General features: G+C 42.5%; 1 protein-coding gene across 6 annotated transcripts in view; it reads right to left on the bottom strand.

Moving 5' to 3' along the window:
- Positions 1 to 19,046, bottom strand: part of Lpp (LIM domain containing preferred translocation partner in lipoma) — a 658,136-nt gene that overhangs the window by 472,412 nt on the left and 166,678 nt on the right. For all 6 annotated transcript variants that reach the window (XM_023700939.1, XM_023700942.1, XM_023700943.1 and 3 more), the window contains one exon: positions 13,523 to 13,586. The gene's annotated coding sequence lies outside the window, so the exon portion shown is untranslated. The remainder of the gene's footprint in view (positions 1 to 13,522; positions 13,587 to 19,046) is intronic.

The raw sequence follows: 19,046 nt of genomic DNA, 5'->3' as shown, positions 1-19,046 counted from the left end.
GTTCGGCAATGAAAGCAGCAAATTTTCAGAAAAACAATTTTTTTTTTTAAAGTTACCATACATAAATGTGTGAGGCACAAAATCAACCACTCTATAGTGATGTGAAATCCACTCAATCTTAAGTACAGAAAAACAGCAGCATTTCTGCAAGGAGTGGGAAACACGTAACCTACATGCACTCCTAGGGATAGTGACTAGAGCTAGGAATTCACTCAGAAAGTGTGAGGAGCCCATCAGAGAGGGAGGAGGGCGGATCACGCCGTGAGAAACACTTGATGCAACAGTCACGTGGTTAACAAACTGTCACATCAAACTTTTCTGCAACGTGGGAACACTTTGACACTTTGTATTTTTAAAACTGACATTTTGATTCATTACTGTAAATAGTACTCTGGGTTAAATATTGTGACAGGGAACAGATCATATATATATGTACATGTATACGCACTCTATATATTCTATGTGTATATTTTTTTCCTAGCTCTGTAACATCTGATAAGATGTGAAACCTTTTCCTACATTGACAGTTTGGGACAGTATGAAAACAGGCTTGTTCACTCCTGAGGTACACTTTTTTTTTTTTTTTCCTTGCAAGGAGGCAGATGGATTTTCTCCATTCTGTGGAGTCTAAGAAGTAAAGAGATTTTCAAGAGTAACCCGAAAACTTCTAAAGAAATTCTGAACTCTCAGTGAAGGATTTTTATAAACGTTGTGTGCTGCAGCTACCCTCAAGTGAACAATAAGACTGTCACAAACTTGTGCCTTTTGTCTTCAGGACCACGCAGACACGCACAGAAGAAATTGTAGAACACAATAGACATGTTTGAAGCAAGCCCAGTACAAAGTCAATTTTTTTTCAAGGTCACCGTTCATATCAAAGGAGCTCAACAATCTGGGTAAACACTGGGGCTGAAGACATGTGGGGAGTATGCAACCACGCTCTGCTGATTCCCAAGACAAGCTTTCTTCCCAAAGAAAGTACTGTGTACAGATAACGCCTGACTTCCATCTAACCCCAACTGATACCCGTCTGTAGACTTCGCCGTAGCTGCATTCAAACAAAATTTAAAATATATGCTTCTCCCTGAAATAGCCAAGTTTTAATTTAAGCTTTCTCTTTTGTTACTTCCAAAATTATGATGTTCTTCCAAATTGCAGAAACTTTGTAAAAAGACACACACACACACACTCATAGGTACAGGCAAAGAATACAGAAACAGACCCACACACATTTGTCTTCTGTATTCAACTTTCTCTCTGGGCATTCTACCATTATTATTCAACTCATTCTCCTGCTTACACACCTGGAAAGACGCAGAAAGGCAACAGCTCCCTACATAACAAGATATTATACTTACTACCGATCAGCTTGGTCTCCACACTGAAATTTAAATCAGGCAACAGCGCTCTTTCTGAGCATATACACTAAAAAAAGAATGCTAAAAAAATCTGTTTGTGGATTTTCAGAAAAGATGCAAATATTATAATCAAACTCATCCAAATTATATAAAAATGGAGAACAGGATGATGGATATCATCTAATAAATATGGCAAGTATCAAGAAAACTTGACAAAACAGAAAAAAAAATCTGTGTTTTAGGAGTGACATTCAAACATGTCTACATCCTTCTTTTATAATTAAAAAAAGTAGTCTAGCTTTGGTCAACACGAAAGTGATGCAAAAGGCAGAGAACCTTTTTTTTTTTCTTGTATTCTCTACATGCTCCAGTTTGTTGAAAGTTTAAAGAGTTTTACTAAGTATTTGGAAGCTTATTTCAATTTGAACAAATTAAAGATGGAAATGGAGTATTTCCTCTTGGCTTACAAAAATAATAATAATAATAATAATAATAATAATAATGTCAGCTAAAGTGTGCCCAATACATAAAACAATTACTGTTTGAACCAAAGGCCTTGTAATTATTTTCTCCAGCTCTTAAGCGAATAGGGTTGGCAACTCCTCCATAGAAGTCCAAACCACTGCTGAAGGAACAAGATCTCGTCTGTAACGACTGGGGAAAGTTAACGCAAACGGCAATACTTGGAGACAAAAGATCTAGACTCAAGTCAATTCCCCCACCACTTGATTCCTGAGGTGAACTGGAGCCTGTCACTCCACTTTCATCTTTTTACTGCACAGTGAGGATTAATAGAAGTGTACTAGGCTTTATGAAAATTAAATAAGAACATACAAGGAGTATAAAAAGAATCTAGACTGATAATACCAAAATCTTTATTTGCTAGTTTTCACCAGCAACTAACAAAAAATTTTAAGAAGCAATTTGAATTCAGCCAAATTCAAAAAACAAAACCAAGAACTGGCTAGCTGTTTGATCTTATGTGTGTAGGTCTCTGCAGTGTGTCATTCCTGAAGGCAGGGAGGAAAAGAGGAAGGAAGACCCATTTAAAGCACAATTTCTGTACCTCAGAGCCCTGTAATCTTATGGAGAAAATACTATCTCCCTGCTAAATTTTTGCAAGAATACACTGTAGAATAAATCACATTTAACAACGACCAAAAACAAAAATACGGCACTGACAGAAGCTCTTCCTGGAATCTTGTGAGGTCCTCTAGGGTATCAGGAAACAGCACACAGAGACTGAGAACACGACGTCACTTCCTCTCTCCCTTTTCGTCATCCTCAGACTTCTTGGCATCTGCTAGGTTAGTTCTCCTCAGAAAGCTCTGCAGATGGCTCAGGCCCTTCCCCCAAGTCTCTTACTCCATTTCGTGTTGCTGTACTGGACCACCCGAGACTGGGTCATTTACAGACAACTGGTGTTTATTTGGCTCATAGCTCCGCAGGCTGGGTTTTCCGAGAGCACAGTGCCAGCATCTGCCAAGGGCCTTTGTGCTTCTTTGTTTTAGAAGGCAGAAAGGCAAGAGAGTGTGAGGCAAGAAACCAAGAGAGAAACAGGAGATCAAACTCATTTTCATAACAAGTCTTGCTTGAGGTAACCGACCCACTCCTGCGATAAGTGTCAGACCGTTCAGGAAGGCAGAGGCCTTGTCTCCTGACCATCTGCTAAAAGGCCCAACTCCTAACACTACTGTACTGGGGATGAATTGTCCAACACGTGAACTCTGAGGGACACATTCAAACCATCTCCTCATCCCTTCCTCTGCAATGACCTCTTCTTTTTCATCTTCTTTGCCCATTCCTGGGAAGAGCAATGTCCCTAGGTCAGGGTTGAAGGGGACACTGAGAAGGACCAGAGAGACACAGCAGGACCATCACCCAGCTGGATATCAGGAGACCTGAGTTCCGGTTCCCCAAGTTTTCATTCCAATCCACCACCTTGGCAAGTCGCTTCCAGTTCACGTGTTGCGGTACCTGCCGTCACACATCCAGCGAGCCTCAGGAATGTTTCACATTTTCCTCTACCCCACAGTGTCTAAGGTCTATGTCCTCCAGTTACCAACACTGCCAAGTGACAACCAGGGCCTCACCAGGCACACAGATCCTGAAGAGCCTCTGCCCTGACCACATCAACAGTTTCTATTGTGGGGAAGGTCAGGGACTCCTTCAGAAAATAGCTGATCTAAACAGAGCCCAAGGAGCGTCATGGCAACACTGCTCTCAGGCTGCCAGAGGTAGCGAGGAAAAGCAGCCAATATGGGTGTGCAGCTGCCGCATTTCAGAGCAGCATTCAGACCTCATTAATATCATCTCGCTTAATACCAAGTCCCATAGATCAGAAGCTATTTTTACTGTGGATTTAGCAGATCGGTGTATCACGTTCCTCAGCAGCATTTCAAGGCCCGTCCAGAGTGCCGTGGCACGGAAGTGCCTTCAAGACCTCAGGCTGCCCAGCTAACTCGGAGAAGGAGGAGAGGGAAGGGGGACAGCATCGGAATCATACCACACAAGAAGGAGTCACAGACTTCCAGTGGGATCAGGGCTGGCCAGAAAAAAGCAGAGACTACAACATAACCAAAGCCAGCACTACAGAGTCAGGAAAGAGGCACCCAATGGGTACCAGCTCCCCAAAGACTCCAAGCTGCATGTGTGGACAAGAGGGTGGGAAAGTCAGGAGCCCTCTGTTTCATGGGGCAAGTGTAGGCCCTGTTTCTTCTCTTCATCCTCCTCTTCCTCCTCCTCCTCCTCCTCCTCCTCCTCAATTTTTAACACATCTTCTGCCACTTGTTATTGACTTGCACAGTCTAGGCCTCTTGGAACAGTAATGCATTACACTGTACAAAGCCCTTCCCCGTGTGCTCGGAGGTAAGCACTTGTCTGCTCTACGGTGCTCTTCCACACTTAGAGGCATGGGCTTTGGCTAAGAAACCTATTTAAAAACAATCTGCCTCCTTCGTATATGAATTCTAGTTTTTGATGACTTCCCTAATGAAACCACATGGCAGCACACAGCTCAGGACCTATCACAGAGAAAGTGCCCTATCAGTGTTTGCTGGTCTTTGTTTGATGCCACTGGTACTGGTACCACATTATTCCTAATGGTCTTCACAAAAAGCAGGAGCCCAGCGTGGGCTCCACAAAAGACAAGAAGGAACTCATGCCCCAATCACTTCTCTAATTTCTGATGAGACCAGGGCACCATTCTTATACCTGCAACTGACCAGGCAGGTAAAGTAAAGCAAATCATTTCTTCTTTGGGAAGCGAGCTGGACTACACACCAATGTTTAAGTAACTTTTCTCTTTTCAAACTCTCAACCCTCAAGTTTCATCCATCACATCCAACAAGATGAGAGAAGAACAGGCCTGCATTTTTTCACTGAGTGCTGCATCTCCTACTGGGCCCGGTCATTCCGAGAAGAATGTAGTTCTTAGATTCGGTACATTTATGCTAACCATGAGTGAGAAGGAGGGAGAGGAGAGAGGGAATGAAAAGCAGGCAATACAAACTCTAACTGCAAAACAAAGGGGAGCCAGGTGTGCTGGTGCAGGCCTATGGTCCCAGCAACCCAGGAGCTGCAGCGCAACTCGATGATCATTTGCACCCAGGAGTTTGACATCAGAATGGACAACGCATTGAGAAGCTTTAAAAAAAAAAAAAAAAAAAAGATGAAAGATGAATTACAGGACCAGATTCCAACAGGGAAGGGAAAAGGAAAGGGCTTCTCTAGGAGGAAGGGTATGAGCTGGTTCTCCAGACAAGAAAGCAAGAACCATACAGATAAAACAGAGGGAGGTGCATGCCATAAAATCAGCCCTCTGCACCAGAAGGGTCATCAATGTTCAAGTTGGATAAAGCTCTTACTTGGTTGAGGACTTAGATCATGTTTCATTGAGTAAAGGCTAGAACAAGGACTACGCAACTGCCTATCACTGTCACGTCCTGTGGGTATTAAGTGCAGCCCCAGAATGGAAAGAGGATACCTGGGTCCAGTCCCCAACCTATTGCTATTGCATGCCATCCAGAATTTGGCTACATGGCTTATCGTACCTACATGGCTGCAGGGTGAGAACCTTAAAGAAGTCTAGGCTTCCTGGAAACCATCTTTGTCTAAAACTCATGTGTTGCTGATGAACAGATGCAGTTTCATCACAAAGGGAAGGTTTTTATCCAACACACATGCCAATGATCTCTGCCTCATTCTCTTGACATGCCTGACGCTAGTTTCTGGGTCCTATCTTCCACAAGTTCTTTCTTGCTTGCAAGAGATGTACTGTTCAGTTGGCTGTGACATCCCATTAAAGTCCAATAAGTCATCTTCCAAAACCAGTTCAAGTCCTAGGTTCTCTAACAGCCCTGCAAGAAGAAAGACATCTCTAATGTCTTGTTCTCTATGCATATTACTAAACTCACACTCTACCCTGAGTCCTGGGGCAGGCTCACCTTAACGTACCCATCCAGTCATCCCTTCAGTGGGCTAGCACGCAACCTTATCTGTATGTACAAGGTAAATGCTGCAAGAAGACCTTTGTGAAAAAAGAAAAGAAAGAAAAGACCGGCTGTCTGACACTCAGCCGGGTCCTTTCTTAAGCATACTGTGTCACCTTTGATCACTAGGAACCTAAATGTGAACAGCCCTCAAAACAACCAAAACAGCTCCAGTCACCTGCAAAGTGAACAAACATGTGACCAGACTGACCTCAGAAGCAGCCAAAGAGAAGAAATCTAAGGGAGAGGAAAGGAGGAACAAAGGGCACAGATGTCACATGGGATAACTGGCCGCGCCTGGAGGCCAAGGAGCGCTGGTATTACAGTCCAGGAACAAATCTGCGGCGCACAGATTCATGGCTGGGCCCGGGAAGCACAAAATCCCCGGTGGCGCCAACTGCTCCCAGTTCTCTTACCACTAAAGGGTGCTAAATGGTGAGACCCACACACTCCATCCTCCTCTGGGGAGGGTCATTCTGGCTAAGACACAAAAGGAGGGACATCTGGAAAGGAAGGGCCTCCTGCAGCTACTCATAGCCGAGGTGTCTTCCGGGTAGACATCAGCCAGTACCGTCTGTGTGGGAACATGGTAGAAGGATTTACGAGGCAGAGCTGTGTAACTCCAGAGGCAGCCCAAGACACACATCAGATGGGGATTTTTTTTTAAATCCCTTTCAACATGAGAGGCCTCAGATGCCAGCGCACGTACTCATGGCCCAAGCCAGACAGCAAAGGCATATTGGCACCGTTATAATTTGTCCATCTACCAATATGCTTCTTGAGAAACACCCATATGCTTTCTTGTAGCTTCCATATGCTTTTGTAGCAAAGAAACTAAAATATTTCATTATTTCTGAGTAATTAATAATTACTTATTTCACAATAGTCACCCTCATTAAAGAACGAAAATAACTGATTAAGCCGCAGGATCCTGGCTTTCAGTGCAAGCTTTTTTTTTTTTTTTTTTAAAGAATTCTTCCCCTCTAGGAATTGAGTAATAGGGTAAAACAGCCAGTGTGGAAATATTCGCACTGTGGGAAAAGCAAGAGTTATCACACATACAGCCCAGCATTCCTCTTGACTGAGACATCGGGATTTAATAAAAAAGAACATGGATTTGGGGATCAGAAAGACTTGGAATCCAATCGGGTTTGACCCCTGGTGAATAGTACTTCTAAGGAAGTGAAGGGCGTTGAAAAGAGAAAGCCTGCTGGAGTTCTTCAACGCAGCCTTCCGTCACTCCCAGCGAGGGACTTCTCAGTCCTCCCTCCGCTATCTCAGCCCTGGGTACCGCACGCCCCAAGAATGTGGGCAGCAGGCCAGCCATCGGCAGGGGCCGTGGCCGGGAGCCCTAAAACTGGTCTCAGGCCTCCAAGAATGCCGCGCGGACTCTAACAAGCATGTGAACTACCTGGGGATCTTGTTAAAACACAGATTCTGAAGCAAGAGATCTGGAATGGGGCCGGAGGGTCCGCATTGCTCACGTGTTCCCGATGCGGAGGCAGACGCTGCTGCTTGCAATATGCTGAGTAGCAAGAAGCTAAAACAGGCCAAGATACAGTTAGGAGATAGAAGCCACACAACCGCGCCTGCCTCGCTGAGCTTCGGGAAGATGGCCGGGCCTAGGAACCAGTGCAATAAACTATCCTGGCCGTCGTTCTGTTTGCAGGGTAAGAGTTCGATGTCCCAGACAACAGTGCTAGCCCCTAGGACAACAGGTAACTTATCCCAGGACAGCTAGTTTTGATACTGGTTTCCAAAGCCAAGTACACCTGCCTGTGAGCGTAAGCGCTCATCCACAGCAGACAGAGCACCATGGAGTGCTGTACAGGTCTGCCCTGTTCTGCCAGCATGCCCACGGAGCTGCTGACCTTCTGCCTGACCTCTGTGCATGTGCCTCCATTTCCCCATCGGAAAGCATGTAGCCCGCCAGTCTCTGAAGCCTCGTCCACTCCCAACATTGGCTTTCGCTCGCCTGGCTCGTACATACGCTCATGGCGGGCCACCAGCACCAAGTGCTAGCTTCACACATGTGGCAGTCATTACAACTGGGCAGAATCCAAATTCGAGCTGCTCACATCTGCATTTCTGCTGATCTATGTACGGTCAAAAGTCTATCTCGGTTAAAAAGTCCCACGCTCGATAGAATAGGAAAAAAAATAACTGATTCCCCCGAGGACTGAAATTCCAATTTGGTTGATCAGAGCACTAGGATCCTATCCTCCTCCTCTTGGTTATCTAGAGAACTACCCTGATAGAAGTCTGAAAAACAGGAGAAATCTCTGAATGATTTACAATGCATTTATGTCATTGATATTTTTAAGACATTCTACCTTATGGGCTAGATAAGAATTTAGTTAGTGAATTATCTATCATGTGAATGATTTGAAACATGGGATCTTGACCCTCCCCCACCCCCACAGCACACAACTGTAGAATTCCAAGGGCCCGTTTACCACTTTCTACCAGCCAGTCCCGTGGCTTATGAGTGGTGTCATGATCGCTGTTCATAAATGGTATTATATCTGGAGATAGTCACATGTTTCAGAGCAGATCTAGATTTAAGCCAAACTGCTATGTAGTCGCAGTAGGATTTGAACAAATCACGTAGGCTTTTTGAGCCTTCCTTACAAGAGAAAATGAGAGAAGAGCTTTCTATTTCCTAAGATTAAATAAAATTAGGCACTGTACTAAAAGTGACCAGCACTTAGCAAACTACAGGCTAAAAAGGGCAGTTGAGTAAGGGTGTGAATTAATCAATGCAGCCAGCAAAATGAAAATTTCAATACGGAAGTATCTTTCAGCAGCTTAAAATGTGTGAATGTCCAGAGTCTGGCTCAGTGGTGCTGATGGTCAGAGCAGAACAATGGGAAAACCAAAAGAAAGAGCCAAGAGCAACAGGAAGTGTTTGCCAAACACATGTCACCTCAGACTGCCCACTCAGGAAAGCATCTTTAGCCTATTCCAAAGCCTCTGTGTGTCCTTCAAGGTATCTACTGAACTCCTGAAGTGAGAGACAGAGCTACACATTTTCCTTAATATTTCGCAGAATCACCTGAGCTTTCCAAACTTCCCTAATCTTCGCTCTGTGGACATACATATCTGTGGATATGCATGTGCCCGCACACACATGTGCGCTCGCTCACACACACACACACACACACACACACATAAAGTCCACTGACAAGAAGTGACATGTCAGCTGGTGAGGCACAAAGAATACAGCCTGAGAGAGAGAGACACAAACCCATGACACAGAAAGCACGTGGCGCAGCAGTCACCCGAGTGATGCGCTCTGAATGCAAGGCCTGGCGTAGCTGCATGACTGCTGAGCTGTGAAGCCCATCTCAGACTCACAAAACCTTGACGTTATCTACTCCAGCCACCAATTCTCATCTCGCACAGAGCAAAATAGAGGCTCAGTGAAAGGTGCCTTCAATAAAACCGTAGCAAATTAACGAAAGCCATGATTTGAACTTCAGACTCAGTAGATCCATGTGGCTCACAGTAAATGCGCAACAGCACCTTTGTGGAGACTGTGAGGTCCTGAGTTCATTTACCAGTACCACAAAAAAAAGAAAAAGAAAAAAAAAAGGAAATCCCAGTAAGTGTTCAGATAGAGTAAACATCTACATTATCTTCTACCTGATGGATAGCTAGTACTCTCTTCTTTGGACCCTGAAATCTATGAAGATATGGATTTGGTTTTGGCAAAGATTACACCAGCTGCTTCTCATTCCCAGCCCAGTCCCAGGAGAACAAGCCAGTAAAAGGGCCTGAAAAATCCACTCTACTCTAAATCTTGTGCATCCCCAACAACTGGGAGTGGCGGGTCCTGACCTAGATTTCACTGTGCAGGGAACATTCGCTTGTCCTTCAGCGTGTTAGTCCCTCCTCTTATCTTTGTTACTGCTGACTGAGGACTGAATAGCCCTCAAGGAGTTCATCCCTGACTGCCTATAATCCCTGGCCCAGAAAAGAGCAAAAGGTGGGAGGAGGAGAAAGTGCTGAAGGCAGGGATAAACATTCTCTCAGAGAAAGGTCTGCAAAGACAGCCACATTCTCCTAACTAATACAGACTACAGACGCAGTCAGAAGCACTGTGCCACAACGTCACACAGCTAAAGATGTCTGAAGTCCACTTACGCCTCTAGGACATCTCACAATGCTGACCTGGGGATTGTACAAAAGACCATTGCCTTTGAAACACTGGGGAGAAGAAGGCCATTAACCAGAAGAAACTTCCTAACAAAAGCGAAGACATAAGTATAAAGTCAAAAAACAAAATTTTATTCCAAGGTTGACCACCTGCAATTCAGACAAACTGGGTTCCCTCCCTGGCCCCACAAATCTCCCTTTCTGAAATAGAAAACTTGGTCCCCATTTGAACCTTCCTTCTAAGTCTAGTGATTCACCAGGGAAAAGTTGAACAAAATAGAAATCCACCTCTTCTTAACACTGTAGTGGATGAGTTCACCAGATACTCAGAAAATGAGAGCTGGAATAATGTCATAAAACAGGAAGAGATGGCAAGAGGAGGGGTGTTTTTGTTTTGCTTTATTTAGTTTCTTTTCTTTCTAACTTGAAATGGAAAGAAGCCAACAAGAGAGGCTGAGGCAAGAGGGTCAGGGTTCAGTTTGAGGTCAACATGCACAATGTAGTAAGAAATCTGTCTCAAAAAAAAGTAAAATAAAATAAAAATCGCATGGGAGTAGTGGACAAGCGGAGGGTAAATGCCCAGGCACAGGCTGTGATTCGCGTCACTAACTGCATTCCTCGTAGGGGAAGAAGCAAAGGCTAACTAGAATAAGAGCCATTTTCAGATTTCTGACTCACTCTATTAGTAGAGATGGGATTGTGGAGACACGGCAGGCAGCAGAGAGAGAGGACTGGCTGGGAATGAAAAGCAGAGAACAACATTTTAGGGGAAGCAACTCCAGCAACTGGCACACCTTTGTCTACTGTTGGGTGCTGAAAGGGACCCCAGAGAAGGCCGAAGACCTGCACAAAGCAACACAGCCTGCTGATATCAGACGTGGAATTAGGACTGGATTCTATTTGCTTCTCAGTCACATTTCATGTAGTACAGGACTATAACTACTGCCTCTACTTCCAATTCAAAGTAATAATATTCATCATCATCATCATCATCGTGTCAGTAATGGTAGTAACTGACTAAACTTATTTAAGACACAGAAGGGATCTTTCCCTCCTATTATAGTAAGTAATTCACTCTGACAATATAGACAAATCCATGAGAATTAATTATCATTCATCCTGGTAAAAAAATCACCCTACGGAGGAACAGGGGTAATACTCGATCTTCAGGAGGGCAGAAGCCTGTTCTTGCGAGATTGTCTATTAAAAAAGATGAGGTATCAGCTCTAAATAGTAAACAGGGTATACCATTTCAGATTCCATGAATACAGCTTTAAATAGATTTGGCTTGGAAGTGGGACAGGGAACATGCCGCAGTTGGTGGCTGAACGTTGGAAGTAGAGAAAAACAATGATTATACTCATTAAGTAGCTATCTGATGACACGACTACTGTCCAGGCTAATTATTTATTTAAACTGTTATTCTTTCCTCACTACTGTCCCTGATAACAATTATTACCAAAAGATTATTATAAGTTTCTACCACATGCCACCAGAATGGTAACTTCTCTACCTCCTCAATGGTATTTACGATTTTCTATCCTCCTCTGCCTATTAGCCTCCAACTCTAAAGCACAGAGATTAGATTCATTCATATATAGATAGAGAGATAGATATAGATGAGAGATGAGAGACAGATAACAGGTAGATGACAGATAGAGATGATTGATAATTAGATAATAGATGATAGATGGATTGATAAGATAATTAGATAATAGATGATAGATAGACAAAGAGACAGAGAGACAGACAAATGTAGGCAGAGACAGAGTTTCTCTTTTTAAATAACAATTTGTGCAACCATTCAAGTCTTGTTTAAAACAGCTTTCAGTGGGGAAAGAGACGTAGTTAACCACTTTTCAAAGCTTAGTCTATTCACAGTTAGCAACTGACATCTGGGCGAAGATTCGGATGATAGCTGCAGTTTTTACATGAACAAGTTAGGTATCTGCCTCTGAGAGGTATTAAAGCTATGACAGGTGATATCTAGAGGACTCTTTTTTTTCTGATATATTTATCCATGAAAAAAAAAAATAGGCTTAAACAAAATATTTGCAGGGGTATTTTGTGGGCCACAGGGGGACTAGAGATGAGCTGCAACTCTTCTCATGTGGGGGCTGCTTTTGCTGTTTGGTTTTTTTGCCTTTTTCTCAGTATGGACTTTTTCGTAGGAATGAGGGTAAAGAAAAATCTAACACATGGCTGCTACGTCTAATCTAATGACAGAAGTTTCTCAAGCCATATGTCACCCAGCTGTTTGTATGGGACATGTTCTAATCACAGAAACGTAACAACCATAATATCCATGCAATTCTAAGTTGCTAAGTCCTATGAATATGGGGCAACACCAACCAACTTCAATTCTTCCAAAGGGCTGTACAATTGAAATTACGTTGGCAGTTCAAAATCACAGATAACACGTCAAAAACATTAATATGACATTTAGCAAAATAGATGTTTACAGGACTCTAAATAATATCAAATATTCTACAAACTCATATTCTACAAGGCCAATAGTTAGAAAGAAATAGAAAAAAGCAATGTACTAATGATGTGGCCCATTTCTAGCTAAGACTTCCAAAAGATTACATCGAACAGAGAGAGTCTCCTTAAGAGGTACAGAAATTGGCAGGTTAACTGCAAGATAAACAAATCACACTTTCTGCACTTTACAGTTCGATCACTCTTGCTTCCTTCCCCCTTGGCGTCTACTTCCTTGACCAGCTACGATGAGTGCAGCCCTCCACCCAAGGCCTGTTTCCCTGAATCCACCCCAGAGGGTGGCAGGAAAGTGCAACAGCTCCAGGACTTGGAAAGCCCCTCACTCATGTTCAGTGTTGCCGGAGTCTTTAGTTGTCACTGCAAGCTTGGAATGTACTCTTTGCTGCAAGCAACAATTTCCTGGGCATACAAAAGACAGTGATTGACCCTACCAGGATGTTTTAGTCCCTTCAGAGTCAGGCATTTGGTGCAGACTGACTCTGAAGAATAACGAAAAATGCACTCGGTGAAGGCCAAGGAAACTGGATGGAAAACCTGCTGCCATGCGCTAGCTGGGGATACAATAATGCAATACATTAAAACATCCTAGTACAGCACTCTCGGGATGCCTAAATAACCATCAAATCTGAATCATCTGCATTGCCCAGATTTTTATGCTTTCGGTATTAAACCTTCAGAGTTAAGAATTGACAGGAAAAATAGTTTTCCCGTTTGAAGTACATCATGATTACATTTATCTTGGAAAGTCGCAGGTGTGCATAGCTGCTTTTTCACCACCTACTCTTCCCATTGCCCCCTGCTCCTTTCAACTCTGGGTCAGAAAGGAAAATTACATCATGAAGGCACCAGTGAAGGACAGGTCACCATCCTGGCCACTTTTCAAGCTTTGGTGATCGTGAAATACCTTTGAATTCCTTGTAAGGACAATAAAATTAAACATTATTAATAAAGTTAAACATTACCGGCTTGGATGTCACTTAGCATTTATTTTATAAACACGAAGGCCTCTCTTACCTGGGGTAGCTTGCTCTTGGACAGCGCAGTAGGGACAAGGCTCAGGCAAATGAAATGCTAGTGTCTGTAAATGAAACAGGAATGAGTTACTCCTGAGCATTAAAGCTGTTTTATTCATAAGCTCATACATCTAGCACTCAGTTATTTCATAGGCCATTTCCACAGTCATTATGCCATTTCACCCCTGTGCCCCCATGGAGAAACAGGAAAGATTTATTCTACCCACAGATGACAGAGCTGGTGGCTCACAGAGGGTCAGACTGGATGGGAAGGAAACTGAGGCAACTCTTCTCATTCACTGCGCAACCCCTGTGAGACACTGGCCCTGCTCTCCTCGCTCTACAGAGGTGGGAGCTGAAGTTCAGAGAAGATGAGGAAGAAGTCCAAGCCATACAGCAGGTCACGGAGGGCAAGGGCAAGTTCGGAGCAAAGGGCTCTGCCCTCTGGTCCAATGACCCACGCTTCCCACTTGGCTTCTCCTAGGTTACTGGGGTGGGAAAAGGACAATGAGCAATGATTGGAAACTTGGTCACACGGTTGGTGGACCAGGAGCATCAAAGACCACGGACAACAACTATCTGAGTGGCCAGAGGAAGTAGGAGAGCACAGGAGACACAGAGGCAGTCACGCTTACCTTCTTACACAATTAGGCAAATTACTTAAGCTCTCTCAGTAATAATTTTTGTATGTAAATTAGGATCATAATATCTTTTTCATAGCCAAAATTATCCTGTTAAGCTTTTTTACAATTATTCCGTATCTACAGAAATTGTGTACAAAATGATGACATTTCCTCCTATAAACCTATGTTTATACAATCAGAAGATGAGGTTTTAAGCATACAATGCTGGAGAATATCGAGTCGAATTTTTTTTTAAATTCAGTTCCCTAGTTTCAAAATGCCACATTTACCTATGTCAGTTGCACAGGGCATCACCTGAGGACAAGCAGCATAAATATCTTTTGTTCTGAAAGTACTAAAAAACTTAAAAAGAAAATCAAAATTCCTTGAACTCTCAGAAAGCAAGTCATAGCTTCCAGAGGAAACCTGCCAGTGAATTATATATCATTCTAAACTTTGTGGCTATCACCAGGTATTACGCTCAAAAAGATGGTGGATCCAGTAGATCCTGCACTGTAAGAAGAAAAATCGATTTTAATGTAGTCGATTTATTAAAAAGTGTGAGACGTTTTGGAAGTTTGACTAATATATCCAATTTTCATAAAAGACTCAAATCAAATTGGGCAGAGAACAAGGTTGAGAAAATGGCCTGCAAGAAACTTGCCATCTGCCACCAAAATCAAAGCCTTAATCATCGTTCAATATTAAATTTAATTTTATAGTTCAAAAAATGTTAACATGGCCAGTAGACCTCAAATCATCCTCATTAAAAAATCCTGATGACACTTTATTACCCCACTTTTACAAATACAAAAATCCTATTTCAGAGATGACAAGATTAAGATGGGACAGATAAAAATTCACTCTTGGACCTCAATGCCCAAATTAGTAGACATCCTACACGGTGTAGCCTCCCAATTGGATGATGCATGCTATTTGGAGAGAGAAAATTAACACCTTCAGGAAATAGAAATCAAATATATGACGTGCAAAATTCAATTGTCAAGGCACTACATTGTCCCAATTCTCAAGCACATCTCATTTTTGGCTTCTACCCCACCAGCAAGTGAAAGAAGAGGGAGAAGACCTCACATTCATGGTCTGATGGAGGAAGACACTTTACTGAGCAGAAGTAGGAGTGTTCCATGCAGAGAGACCAGGGACAGCCTCTCTGTTCTCCGCAGTGAAGTCTCATAGATGCAGTGTCCTGGGGCAAAGCATGAAACCACAGCATTGAGATGAAGAACTACAAAGTTCTGCAACACACAGTCTGAGTCTGCAGCTGTTCTTCACATGGCCTGAGCATAGCTCCTGAGTATTTCCCAATGCAGCGGGCTTGCGGGTTAGCTCAGTTGTTTAAGTGCCTGCTTGGGCAAACCCAGTTAGGCACAGGGGACCACAGTTCGATCCCCAGCTCCACATGCCTTACCAGACCTGCCCTTAAGGCAGCCTGAGCCAGCCCCCAAAAAATACCTTCTCAACAATGCAATGGAGTGCTGCATAATCCGTAGAGACAACTGGGGCAACTGACAAATCTCACTCTGGCCTGGTAATGAAGCCAGATATCCTGGGCTGGCGCTGTGTATTTTAGGACTGCTGACCCAGAACCTGGCATGGCTGCATCCTTTGTTGAACCATCCTTCCTCTTCCAAGAAAAATACACTCATTTTCAGAAGCAATTTCTTCCTGAAATAATCTGTACTGCCAACCTGAAACCTGCAAAGTTACGATCTATGTGTCAGAATCTGGGTAAAGCCACCCTTAGCACATCTAGTTGAGACCGCTATTGGGTAATTAATCTCTGCTGCTGTTTTGTGAAAAAAAAAAAAAAAAGAAAGAAAAAAAACAGGATGGAAGACATGAAGCCAATGGCATAAGAGAAGGGACATGATAAAGCATAAGGAAAAGGCAGAAGGGAGGGGCAGGGCGAGGAAAGTACACATAGCAAAGAGGCTTGCTTCAGTGGGTTTTTCACAAGCCAGGGTATCTTGAATGCTCAGTCATACACAAACAAAAAATTTAAATAACCTAACCCTCGCCTGTTAATACTAATCTTAAGAACAAAGATTCAAATTGGCATTAGACCAGCATAACTATAACTCATGATATCTGATAGTCTCTAAGTGCTATAATACCAATGAATAATATGGCAACGCCTTGTCAAAATCTCCACTAAAGCCAGTAAACGGGTGGCGCTTTAGCCCTGCTGTCCCAGGTGTTCTTTCTTAATGGGGGGTGTCAGCATGGAAACAGCAGCAGGAGTCAGGTGCCAGGGCACATGCCTGTAAGCCCAGCCCCTTGAGGCTGAGGCAGAGCTGAGATACAGGGATGGAAAGTTTGAGTTCAGCCTGGGCCACATTTGATCAGAAGTTGTACAAAAGGGACATTCTCTATTTCTCTTTTCATAAGTTTTGACAATGAAACCACTGCTATTTCTAAACCTGTAGGAAAACAACAAAAATTATTCTGTCTAAATGGTGTATATTTTCATAAATTTCATGAGATAGCATTAGTGGTGTTGGGGGGATTACTGATACTAAGATCTGGTTAAATTAACAGATGACAGAAATATATTTTTTGTATGTTTGCTTGTTTTGTTTTGTTTTGTTTTTTGCAGTCCTGGGGATTGAACTTCAGACCTTGTACTTGCCAGGCAGACGCTTGTGCCACTGACCTATCTCCCCAGCCAAAAGAAGATAGCATTTTAAATTTAAAAGTCTGACCCCAGAAGCAGCTGAAATGCTAGAACCTGGAATGTTCTCCACTCCAATCATCAAAATCCACACGAAGAAAACTTCTAAATGCAGTCCCTCACCCACCACCCTGAGATACTTATTAGGAATACAACATATTCCACGGCTTATGAAGGACTTGGTTGTCTCATTAAAGTAATGTTTGTCAGCATTTAATTGCTTCCCTCCCTGATTTTAATTTCCTCACCTGTCAGCATCGATCAGAGGTACTGAAATCATCTGACACACGGGCTGATTGTGTTGGAATTAATCAAATTTTTAAAAAGTAAATTGCTTTGGCCTAAAGGTGATGCTCAACTTCTTAATGTGGTATTTATAAGTGTTCTATCAACGGAATTTATAATCTAGAAATTAAATGAGAGGCATCAGACATCCTAAGCAGAAATACCAAACTCACTTCTAAATCTCCAACTTTGGTCTTTAAAACATCCACGCGGTTCAAATATTCAATCAACAAGTGCTCACTGAGCAGTACTAGGGTGTTTGCCAACAGACACTTGGATCTAACCAAGGAGGAGAAAACCATGTTTATAAGTTTGAAGCCCAGAATGTGTGATGAAAAAAAAAAAATTGTAAGAATTGAATAAACTGAACTCACCTTGCCTAACGTTGCTCACATTCCAGTCACTCAAAATTTCATATCTTCTATTCAAAACTGTTACCAGACATACACGTGTTTTCACACACATAAGTGACTTTATTCTGCACTGTAACCCAGTGAGATGCTACCCGTGTTACTATGAGCAACAGGAGCAGTCTTCTTGTTGCATTAGAAACAAAGTCAAGGCTGAGAGCATGAAGACACTCTTGCCTAGGCACTATTACAAGACTGTGTGGTCTTACGCTCTACATAAAACCAGACAAAACTGCATGATCATTCTGGAATAGAGAAAACTTCTAACTGCAGATCCAGCACACCTAATTATTCAGAGCTCATTTTTATGCTAATATCTATCAAAAAGAATCCTTTAGACACTTAAGAAAACCACAAACATTAAGCTTACTCCTATGAATTAGATGAAGTGATAAATAGAAAAAAAGACTTTGTAATAAGTCAAAGCAACAGAAAATTGTTAATACATTTGTGTTATTCCTCCGGAGAAATATAGAACTATGCATCAGTGTAATAATACCATTGCAAAAGTGACACTGTAAAACCACACCTCTCTCTGAATTATTCTGTTGATCTTGAAGTTCCTGAATTGAATAGAACAGGGACAAAGTTGGGTGCGTGCATAGGCGTGAGGGTATCAAAAATAATCTAGTTGTTGGATTTCACACCAAAAGAAGTTTCATAAACAAACACAACCAAACTGTACCATAGGTCTTACTGTACTCGGACACTCTGAGCCCTTCCTTAACCCGAAGTGTCTCCCTTGTTGGAATCTTTTCTGAATCCTAAAAAGTTATTTTATTTTATTTTGAATCTAAAATATTTGATGCCATGACGTTCTTAAGACTACCAAAATATTCAGTGGTACTGCACGTATCCACCACTGTAATTACCACAGTACTTGGTCATTTTTAGTTGAGAACGCAAGCTTAAGAGAGGCACTTTGGGTAAGCCTCTTGAAATCTAACCCAAATTCCTGCATCCAGATCTTAGCAGGTGCTGAGGAGAAAAAAGTTCATTTAAACACAGGACACACAAAAGAGCAAGGTATTCCAAGCACCTGACTCAATACATTTCATGAAATACGTGCTTAGTAAATGTTTGTGAAATTAAAATTAATTAAATATTTAGTCCTTTAAAAATGTATGAAACAACTCAGTGACCCAAAAATGAGTGGAATTAGGTGAGGAGGAAAATAACTTGTCTCCACCAATCCTTTGGCAGGGTCAAGCAATGTTTCCTGTAGGAAGCCTAATAAAGACTCACTGTATGAGGAAGGGAGAAAATTAATGTAGAGGAGAAAACTGTGTCAAGAAAACCAGGCAAGGGGCTGGGGAGATGGCTCAGTAGAATAAGCACTTGCCTAGCAAGCACAAGGGCATGAGTTCAGTCCCCAGTTCCACAAAGGAAGGAAGGAAGGAAGGAAGGAAGGAAGGAAGGAAGGAAGGAAGGAAGGAGAAAGAAAGAAAGAAAGAAAGAAAGAAAGAAAGAAAGAAAGAAAGAAAGAAAGAAAGAAAGAAAAGAAAATCACGCAAG

Source organism: Octodon degus, unplaced genomic scaffold, assembly GCF_000260255.1.
Source record: "Octodon degus isolate 3935 unplaced genomic scaffold, OctDeg1.0 scaffold00128, whole genome shotgun sequence".
Classification (NCBI taxonomy): Eukaryota; Metazoa; Chordata; class Mammalia; order Rodentia; family Octodontidae; genus Octodon; species Octodon degus.
Note: the sequence above shows the minus strand (reverse complement) of the source record. Positions and strands in the feature narration are given on the sequence as shown.